The sequence below is a fragment of the Lathyrus oleraceus genome, chromosome 7 (assembly GCF_024323335.1).
Source record: "Lathyrus oleraceus cultivar Zhongwan6 chromosome 7, CAAS_Psat_ZW6_1.0, whole genome shotgun sequence".
In the NCBI taxonomy this organism is placed as follows: domain Eukaryota; kingdom Viridiplantae; phylum Streptophyta; class Magnoliopsida; order Fabales; family Fabaceae; genus Lathyrus; species Lathyrus oleraceus.
This window is the reverse complement of record NC_066585.1, coordinates 362,939,794-362,951,812: the sequence shown is the minus strand read 5'-3', so window position 1 is coordinate 362,951,812 and position 12,019 is coordinate 362,939,794.

Genomic DNA, 12,019 nt, shown 5'->3' with positions numbered 1-12,019 from the left:
TCTTAATGAGGACATGAGAAGGAAACCATAAGGTTCTTCAACTAAATCTAAGGTACTTGAAAATAGGGGGGAGAGTTAGAAAAAAGAATCGAATGATGGTATAGAGAATATCATAAGCAAATCTAAGTTGCGATATAAGAATCTGGAATGTTATTATTGTCACAAAATAGGACACATACATAAGTATTGCTATCAGTGAAAAAGGGATAACAAAAGAAAGAAGGGTAAGTATAAGATGAGAGGTCATGAAGATTATGATGATGATTATGTTACTACTGCTAATGGTGATGATCTTGTTATTCTTCATAATCATGAGTTTGTTAATCTAATATCAGACGAGAGCATATTGATAGTTGACAGTGGTGATACATTGCAAGTTACACCGAGGAAAGAGTTCTTCACATCTTATACAACGGGTTACTTTAAAGTGTTGAAAATGAGTAATAATGGTGTATCTAAGGTGATTGGTGTTAGTGATGTTTGAATGCAAACCAACATAGGAATACAATTATTGCATATAGATGTTAAACATGCTCTAGATTTCTACTTTAATTTGATCTTTGTGCATATGCTTGATGATTTTGATTATGACAATCACTTTGGTTTTGGAAAGTTGAAACTTTCTAAACTGTTAGACAAAATCTTTGGTATCTAGAGATAGTGTGAATGATATCAACATGAAAGCATCTTGTGGAACCGAAGACTTAGTTATATTAGTGAAAAAGGACTCAATGTTTTGGATAAAAAAGATGTACTTCCAGGATTAAATAATGCATATTTGGAGAAATGTTCTCATTGTATGGTTGATAAACAAACTAGAGTATCTTTCAAGAGACACCCCCCTAAAAGAAGTTAGAATTGTTTCAATTGGTACATTATAATGTTTGTAGTCCATTAAAGGTAAAAAAAAATAGTGGTTCACTTTATTTTATTAGCTTTATTGATGACTATTCCAAGAATTTATGGGTATATACCTTGAAGACAAAAGACGAAGTGTTGGATAAGTTCAAAGAATTATATGCTTTGGTTGAAAGGATGATATGCGAGAAGCCAAAATGTGTTCGTTCTGATAATGGTGGTGAATATTGTGGACCTTTTGATTCCTATTGCAAGCAGCAGGGTATTGCACATGAAAAGACTCCTCCTAAAAATCCTCAGCTGAATAGTTTAGCACAAAGGATGAATAGAACACAAATTGAGAGGTTAATGTGTATGCTCTATGAATCTAAGTTTCCCAATCATTATTGGGGTGAGTCATTTTACACGGTGGTGCATGTTCTTAATCTCACTCCTAGTGTTGCTTTGAACTATGAACTTCTAGACAAAATTTTTTTTAGAAAGAATGTCAAGTGTGACCGTTTGAGATTCTTTGGTTGTAAGAATTGTGTTCATATTTCAAAGGATGAAAGACTCAAGTTTGATGAAAAAATAAAAATAATGTATCTTCATCGGCTATGGACGATACGAGTTTGGTTATAAGTGGTATGATCTTGTAGGGGTAAGCTTATCAGAAGTCGGAATGTGGTGTTAATGGATGACTAAACTATTAAAGACATTGATAAGGTGGAGAATAATACACCCAATAAAGATATAAGTTTGTCTAATATTATTCTAGTTCGATTACATGTTCATAATATGGATAATATTGATGATAATGATCAAAATGGTAAGCCACACGATTGTGTTGATATCAACAACTTAAAGATGAGGTAAATATTCCAACTAATGATGATAAAAAGGATAATGATATGTCATAAGATGAGAATCTTGGTGAATATCTAGAATCATCTCAAGTTTAACTTAGGAGGTCTAACAAATAAAGATAACCTTCTACAAGGTATAGTTTTGATGATCATGTGACCTTGACTGGTGAGGGTGAACCTAAGTGTTTTCAAGAGTCCATGGAAAGGGATGAAGATCAAAAGTGGTTGAATGCAATGCATTATGAGATGAAATAATTGCATGATAATCACACTTATGATTTAGCGGAGTTTCCTGAAGGCATAAGGGATTTCTAAGACATGTGGATATATAGAGTTAAACATGAGAGAAACTGAAAGTCTCTAAGGTATAAAGTCAGATTAGTGGTGAAAGGTTATTATCAAATAAAATGTGTTGATTTTAATGAGATTTTTTTACCAGGTGTAAAGATGTCATCAATTAGAACCGTGTTGAGTTTAGATGCTACTCTTGATTTAGCAGTTGAGAAAATTGATGTGAAAACAACTTTCCTTCATAGTGATTTATAGTAAGCGGTCTATATGAAACAACCTTATGGTTTTTAATTTAAAGGCAAATAAGAACATGTGTGTAGATTGAAAAAGAGTCTTTATGGGTCGAATCAAGCTCCAAGGCAGTGTACAAGAAGTTTGATTCTATTATGTGTGATTAAGGATATTAGAAGACTACTTCAAATCATTGCGTCTTTGCTATAAAATTTTCTAACAATGACTTTATTATCTTATTGCTATATCTTGATGCTATGTTTATTGTAGGGAAAAAATTTCTAACATTGACATGTTAAATAAGCAGTTGGGCGGGTCATTTTCCATTAAAGACATGGGAGAAGTAAAACAGATTCTTGGAATTAGAATCATGTGTGACAGAAAATAGAAGAAACTTTTTATGTCACAAGAATATTATATCGAAAGAGTGTTGGAGAGATTCAAATGGAAACTTCTAGGATGGCACGCACTCCTTTTGTTACTTATTTCAAGCTAAGTTCTAATCAAATTTCTTCAAGTGAAGATGAAAATTTTGATATGAAATATGTTCCTAATGCATCTCCGTGGGTAGTTAGATGTATACGATAATGTGTACAAGACCAGACATAACACATGTTGTTGATACAGTCAGTATTTTTTTTGTCAAATCCAAGTATAAAGCATTGGAATGTTAAAAAATGGTTTTAAGGTATCTTCGCGATACTACTTAAATGAGGCTTTACTTTTGAGGAGATATGTTTCTCTAGAAAGTTACCCTGGCTCAGATATGGCTAGAGACATTAATTCCAAGAAGTTTACTTTGGGCTACATAATTAAATTTCCAAGGTGGGTTGTGGTTTGGCATTCCATATTGCAAAAGTGTGTAGCATTGTCTAATACAGAGACATAGTTCATTTTCATTACTAAAGCATGCAAAGGTTTGCTAGGGTTGAAGAAACCTTTATAATGTTTTGGATTTGTCCAAGACAAATATGTGTTATTTGTTGATTGTCAAATTGTTACTCATCTTGGTAAGAATCCTACTTTTCATAATAGTTTCAAGCATGTTGATGTGAGATATCATTGGATATATGATGTTTTAGATGCTAAGTTATTGGATTTATTGATGACACTTGGTCATTACATAATATTTTCAAGAAATTTCAGATAAATCGATGTAATTATGACCAAAAACCAAGCCAAAATGTTGAAGAAGTTAGAAAATTCTCCAAAGGTGAAGAAAGTTAGGACTCAGTGAAAATTTGATGCAAAATGAAGAAAAAAGATGAATTTTCCACTATTTTCACACGGTCGTGATGCTGACATTATGGGCGCATTGGCATCATATCATGATCCTGATGAGACAAAATGTGATCATGATGACAATTTTTTCTAACACGTTTTTTTACACTTTAAATAGGAAAAAGGTGGAGACTTTTTTGGAGGTTATGAATTTTAGAGAGAAAGTGATGGCCAAGAGCTTTTCTGAGCAAATTTGGAGTGATGAAGCCTTGAAGAGCCCATTTTCCATTGATTTTGATGAATCCTTATTAACTCATGGTAACTTTTAACTTTACTATGAGTAGCTAAGTTATTTTAGATTAGTCCTTTATAAATGAACTTAATTATACTATGTTGGATCATAGGAATGTTTGATATTTCATGAATACTTTTATGTTATAATTATTATTCATTTGTTCTTGTTTCATTTCCCTTTGTGTGTTGATAAGCATGCAAAGTGATTTTTTTAACTTTGAATTGGCCTAGGAATTAGGGAATTATTATTTAAATTAATGAGATGTATACTAGGGAATTGGGTGCAGTGGTCGTGTTGATTCGCCATATAATTATCGCAAGAGTGTTATTCATCTGATACATATTCACCAATAGGTATAATTAGAGGATTCAATAAAAAGATCTAATCATTTTTTCTTATCAAACTTTACTCCGAAAGTTTTTCTCATATTTGTTTTTGTACCAAATCATAATTGAACCCCCTGTTATTTATTTTAAATCGCATTGTTATTACATTGTTTAAATTTACAATCCCTGTCGAGAAGAATTATTTTATTACTTTGACAAGACTAGTACACTTGTTAGTTTAGTCATTAAGTTTTTGGCGCCGTTGTTGGGTATTGTTGATAATTTCAAAACACAAATATGTATGCAACATTTTTTAATTCCAAATTGTAATTTTATTTTTGTTAGTTATTTTAGTTTTCAATTTTTAATTTTATTTCCTTCTCTTATTCTGTTCGATTTGGTGTCGTGCTACTAAGGTATTGTTTGTTTGTTTATGCGAGGTTCAAATTCGATATTGATACCAATAGACCCAGAAATTGAAAGAACAACGCACACACTTTGTAGAGAAAAATAAGAAGCACTGCAAGTCACAGAAGAACCAAAAGAAGAAAGAGAAGATATGGAAGTTTCACCATGACAAACATTGGGGGGTTATTGCAGGAAAACTGGTGTTGGACAGATATCATTAGGATTTCAACTAGCTAATCCTGTCAATTTTGATATTAATAATTATGTACTTTCAGGTTTGAAGGATAATTCGTCCGACGGGAAAGCAATAAGAGATCCTTGGGAGCATCTTACAAAATTCTTCAAAACATGTTTAATGTGCAAGCCAAATGAGGTTACTAACGATCATGTAAAATTATCTTTCATTGGTTTTTCTTTGATAGGTAGCGCTAAGGATTGGATGTAATGCATACCAATTGGCACTATTCATACTTGGAAAGAACTGGAAGACAAATATTTAGAGAGGTATTACTCAAATGCTCAATTTGTGGAGAAAAGTTGCAACTTCCAACTTTGATCAGGAAGAGTCTGAGTCATTTTTTGATGCATGTGAGAGGTTCAAGTTGTTGCTCCGTAAGTGTCTAAATCATAATATGAGTTCTATGGAACAAATGACACACTTTATTAGTAGGCTAAAAACACCAACAAAAATACTTCTCCATGCCTCAGCTGAAGGTAGGTTGAAAACATAGAATGAAGACGAGGTAAAGACATTGATTGAAAATATGTTCTAGAATGAGTATCTCTCAATTGATGAAGTTGTAAAACAAAATGGTGTTCTTATAGTTGATGCAAATATAGCTTTATTAGCTCATATGGAGGTACTTTCAAAAATGTTAGCTGCGTCCCAATTAGCACACACAAATATGAATCAAATTCAGATACTCAAGTTTAATTTTTGTGGAAAGGGCATGCAAATGGAAACTATACACTAGAGGTTTAGAATACTGAAGCTCAATATGCAAACTTTCAGAAAAATAATCCTAATTCTAACACCTATAATCCTGGTTGGAAAGATCATCTAAATTTCAAGTGGAGAAAAAATCAATCCTTAAATTATAATCAAGGAATTCAATAGGTTCCTCAAGATTCTCAATGAAAACCATCACCTCTAGAGGAAACCTTGTCCAACTTCATGAAAGAAACTCAGACAAATTTTGAACATGTTAGTGAAACTCAATAATACATATTTAAGACTCAAAGGGAGATGGCATAAAATAAACTCACCATGAACAAGAACATCAATGATTCAATAAAGAACTTAGAGATGCAAATATGTCAATTATCTCGACAAATGGTAGCCCAAGCTGGTTCAAGTGGGGATTTATAGGTAACATCGTAGATAACCCAAAAAATGAAACTTGCAAATTCATTAATTTGAGAAATAGAGTGGTACCTTTGAACCTAAAAGGGAGTATGGAAAAGAAAGAATCAAGCTAAGTTTAGAAAAGGAGTGGAAAGAAATGGCATTTGACAAGGAGTTTGAGAAAAAATTCGAGGGAGAAAAAAGTGAGGATAGCAATGATGATGAAGTTAAAGGATGCACCTGTCACACCCTCAGTTTTACCCTAGTATTCATATCATTCATACCTTATAACATTGATCCTCAAGCATGATCATATATTGTTTAGAGTATGAGATATGGTAATAAGGGTTTTTCTATGGTTACTTTCCTAAGAGTGTTGCCAAGATCACTCAATACATTTGTTTGTTACCTAGGTGGATTATGGTTTTTGCATATTTTTGTTGCATCTTATTGTACATCTAACCATTGTGCATTCAAGGTGGATGTTTGTGTCCAACATGCTCTGATATGTAGTTGTGTTCCACATCAATTACAAGTGAAGAATTCAAGGATCATTATGCTTAAATTAAAGTGTATAATCAAGGCATTGTCATGAAAGGTTCACTTTGGTCAAAGAAAAGTCAAAGGAGATTTCAAAATGTTCATCATTTCTTTAGTGACAAGAATTTAACCATGCATACTTTCATGATCAAGGTTTTATTTCAAGATTGATTCAAGCTTTCTCAATATGAAACCAAGCATCACTTCATTCATTTTTTAACTTAGTCATCATCCTAGTTTAAGTGAAATTGCAAGGATGCGTATAAGCTTTCTTTTAGTTTTTAGACCAAGTTGCAAGTGTAGGCTATTCATGCACCATGTTTCAAGGTTCCAATTTGGATTTGTTATTCACAAACAAGTAAAGACATGATCATCATGAAGATTTCCATGAGCAAGAAAGAACATGAACATAGTTACATCAAACAAGCAACATAACATTGCAAATTTAAAAGCAAGTTTGATCCAAAAGAGCATGATCATGGTTACATATTCCAAACATCAAAATCAAGGCATGTTTCATCATTTTCAAGAAGAAAAAAATCATGGTGAGTTCAAGGGTTGTAATAACAACACCATCATCATCCAATTCATGAGGATACAAGGCTGAATTTGAGTGACCACAGATCCAAGTGCAGTAACATGTGCATCATTATCACCATGAATCAAACTCGTGCAACCATGAAAGTTTTCAAGCCAAGCCATCCAACTCAATTGTGATTAGGAAAGCATCATACATGTGAAAAATTAATCAGATGCAATCAAATGTAGGACCAATCAAGCAAGATGCAACAAGTACGAATGACAACAAGAAAAAGAGCATAATCGAGTACAAGAGAAAAAAGCAATTTGAGAGAGTTTATAGAAGGAGTAGGGAACATAAATCATTTCCAAAAGATTCCTTTCTGCAATGCATGAAATGAGAGGAAGATTATGCACTAAAATTCAAAAGTATCACCTCATCATTCTTAGCAAACAAGTCACTTTTCATTTTTTGGATTCACACGATTCTCACTCATTTTGGAACGTATTAAGCACTATCTTTCCCTCTATAAATAGAGAATGATTTTCCCTTAGTGATTCAAGCTTGGCATCCACCAAAACTCTGCTAAAATCACTTGCCAAAACACTACAAAACAGAGAATACGTGTAGAACATTTGAGCCATCGTCAAAGCACCTTGAGCATTCAAATACTTCCTCTAACCATCCCTGAAGCTAACCAGATCAAGAATTGTCATTGAAATATCCATATCGGAGCTCAGTGAACTCACCGGAATCAGCGTTTGAACAACTTTTCGGCAAGATAGAAATCACCATCGTTTCACTCCAAACTAGTTATCAGTCTACTCAGCTTGGTGCGCATATCATTAACCTTATCGTTTGATATTCTATTGTTACATATTCGTAATTTAATTTTTGAATTAGGGTTTTGTGTTCATCTAATTTGGACTCGAATTCTCCACACTCAGGGCCAATCAATGGCTATTGAGTATGAAGCCTGCAACGATGACCATGGAGGAAGTGGGATTTGTGGTTAAACTCACTTGAATCCTTGATTTGCAGAGTATGAGATTTCACATGGACGGAGGTTGAATATGATGTTATTCACGAGTTATTCCCTCCATTTTATGTTATTTTTTCAATTCACCATTTATTTAATTCCATTTATCTATTTTTGATTGACTCATTCAAATGATGTGGTTGTTGGACTTAATGAGGCCTTGTTTGGCTGATCACATGTGTTCCTCTTAATCTGAGCCATACATCATGTTTACTAATTTAATGGTTTCCACGAGTCAAAGTTTCACGCGTGTGAGCCATCAGATAAGATCCAATGGATCTGATCATGTGAAGGACCATCCATGGTTTAGGCAGATCAAATCCTTTTGATCTGGACCTTCAGTGCATTGGCCTCTTGTATTTACTTTCTAGCCTCCTGTGTCAAACTTGCACCCCCGCCCCCCTCTCACTTTTTTTCTTCTTATTTTTCTTATTTTATTTTTTTGTTTAATATTTATTTTTTCAACTTAATTCCAATCTTTATTATATTTGATTTTATCAATTTTTTTATTTTCTTTTTTTAAAATATTTGTTTTTATTTATTTTCTTTTGTCAAATTGTAAATTAATTTTGATTTTAAAATGCAATATAACTTTCATTATTAATTGCATTTTGACCTTCATTTTTAGTTTCATCTTTATGTTTGCATTTTTATTCAAATCTTAATTGTTCTTTTCATCTTGCAATTGTATTTTCATTTTTATTATTAATATGATAATGGATTAAATTGTAATATGATTTTATTCTAATTTTTCTTATTGCTTGCAATGTTAACTTCATATAAACATCTAACTTCTAATTCATTTCATCCAATATGTTGTTCATTTTTTTGTTTGAGCTTGAGCAATTGCTTGGTTGATCTTGTCTTCCATATTTCAAATCATTGATAGATGGTCCTTTGGTTTATTCAATCTTCTTCAATTCAAACATGTTTATAAATGATCATTTGGTCATTTTGACACTTTGAAACGATGATAGGTTATTCCTTTGTGTACCATATTTTGAGTCATTTGACTTATGGATAGATGATCCATATGTGATTGTCTTAGCTCTTCTCTTCACTTTTCCCATCTTCGTCTTTTGTTTTAAAATATTGTGTTACAAGTTTTTAGGAGATTAACTTTTGTGTTAGTTCTCTAACATGTTTGGCACATAAATTTTTATTAACCGGCCTTGTAACGCCCCGATTTTTATTAAGTGTTATTATTATTATTTTTATAATGTTTGATTTATCATTATTTCGGTAAAATATTTTATTGTGTGTTAATATATTATTAGAGTTTAATTATGAGAATTGTGGTATAATAGCTATTGGGCCTAGTGGTGTATATAGTAATTAAGGGAGGTGTAACAATTAAGCCCATTAGTTAGTTTTTATTTAATTAAAACAAAGAATAGAAATAGAATAGAAATAGAAAGAAGAGAAATAGAAAGAAGTAGAGAGAAGGAGGAGAAAAGAGAAGAAAAGAGAGAAAAGTTAGGGTTTGGAGGAGGAAGAGGAAATTGGAGAAGAAGAGCATCATCTTGATCAACCCAAGCTTGCTAGAACACTATAGAGTAAATCAATCATCATCTCTAAGGTAAGGGTGTGAGTTATCATTTCCTATAATTATGAAAATGATGGGTTTTAGGTGGGTAATGGTTGTTAGAGGATATTGTCTGGTTTTGATGTTGTGATTGGATTCCTTGCTTTGAAAATGTTGTTTGTGTTCTTGATGTAGTGTTGATTGTTTGTGATTATTGAACATGTATCAATTCTTTGCAAAATGTTAGGGTTAGATTTAGAAGAATGATAAATAACATTGTGTGTTGTGTTGTTGTTGATGGTTTCGGGTTGATGTATGTTATGAAAAATATGCTATCGTGTTGTTGAATCAAAGTATGAGTAATTTCACAAATTGTGAAATTAGGAAGTGTTGGAAATTAATTGAATGATGTTTAGAATGATGAAATAAAAGTTAAATTGTGGTTAGAATGGCTTTGTAATATTGAAAATACCGTAGTTCGTTGAATTCTGAGAATGAGACTTTTTACGGAATCGAAATCGGAGATCCGGAAGGTATTTAACGGTCAAAAACGCATTTTCTATGTTTCTTGCTAAATTCGCGGCGCCAACTGAGTTGAAAATAGAATTCTTTTGTAAACTTCAAAAAGTCATAACGTTTGAACCGTAACTCCATTTTGGTCCCCGTTCGAAGCGTTGCGAAGCTTATGAAATTTTCTACATGTTGTTGATGTTTATAGGCCATTATAAGGGCTTATTTTAATAAGTGATTATTTTGGAAAAGTGATTAACAATTGATATAGTAGGAAGCCTATTTGATTAATGAGGAATACCACTTAACTATAGTGTGTAGGTGTGCGATGTAAATAAACATAGCATGAGGTTGAATTACCTAAGAGATTGTATGATGAAACAATTGATTGTGATGAATATTCTCATTTGTTTTATATATAAACACATGTATGAATGTTGGTGAAGATGATGTTGTGTGAATGCTTTTATGCATGTGAATGGCGACGTGGCCTAAATGGCAATAGCGACGTGGGCTTCGGCCATTGTGATGGCTTATGTTGATGCGATGATGATTTTGGTGTATGTGTATCATTTATCATGGAGTCACATACATTTTCATAAGCGACATGGCCTTTTGGCAATAGCGACGTGGCCTTTTGGCAAAAGCGAAGTGGGCATAAAGTCTTGGCCTTGATGGCAAAGCGACGAGTCGGTACCGCATAGCATTTGCATAGTTGAGTCACATATGTTGGTTATGTTTATTTCCGCATTTTGTGATAATTGTTGTTATGTGACGGTTTATGATGTGCGGTGATATTTTGCGGTGAGGCGATGAATCGTAATGTTTTATGATGGATTGATGAAATGTTAAAGTGATGAGATGCTATGATGTAACATTGATGTTGTGGATGATTATTGATTTTGTTTATGATTAAATACATAAGCATTCAAGTGAAGGATTGTGCGATGTGGTAACAATATTTCTAACTTTCCGAATTTACTTATATATTGCTTATCATTATCTTGATTATATGATTTGAGTATCTCACCCTTTTGTTGTTGGTCGTTACCTTTATATTGGTAACGTGCAGGTGCTCTGTGTTGAGAGGAGGATAGTGGTAGCACACTTTTGGCGTCATTGCTCTGATTAGGATTGTAACACTCAGGGGTTAATGAACGCTTTTCATGATTTTGATAGTAACAATGCCCTTTTCTATATCATTGTATATGATAGTTGTGATGGGCATTTGTTTGCTTGTTTTCTTTTGAATGTATAAATGTACGACTCAACTTAATTATCTAAATGATTTCCGTTGCGATGTTTTGTGTACTGCTGCTATATGGACTAGGTGAATCCATGTACAGTGTTGTTTATTATTTAACAAGGACTAAGTGGATCCTTGCGTAATTGCCGTGTTGTGTAATTTGTTTAAGTGTTGATGAAACGATATGCGTGATGCCTCAATTTGGTGTGAAATTTGTTTACTCTGATTTTTAATTGAATTTACGACGGGTAGAATTGGGGTGTTACATTAGTGGTATCAGAGCAGGTCGGTCCATCTGACCACGTTGTTGAGTCTTTTGTTGTTTAACGACCTTGTGTTGTTAATTTGTTGCTAATCCTTGTTTGTGTTGTGAGCAGAGGTGTAAGATAGCCGGAAGAAACGCTGGGAGGAATGATGAGGCTCTTGCTGCAGCTATGCAGGCAATGGCTCAGGCGTTCCAGAACCCACCCAATGCTGACGAGAACGTGGGGTCTCGTAGTCTGGCGACGTTTAGAGGGAGAACCCGCCTACTTTTCTGGGTAGGTATGATCCTGAAGGAGCCTTGGCTTGGTTGAAGGAGATTGAAAGAATCTTCAGAGTGATGGATTGCACTCTTGTGCAAAAGATCCGTTATGGAACTCATAAGCTGTCAAGTGAAGCCGATGATTGGTGGGTGGACACTCGTCTAAGGTTGGAAACTGCGGGCGAGGAGATTACTTGGGAAGTGTTTCGTAGAGAATTTCTGAGGAAGTATTATCCAGAAGATGTGCGAGGAAAGAAAGAGATTGAATTCCTCGAGTTGAAGCAAGGGAACTTGTC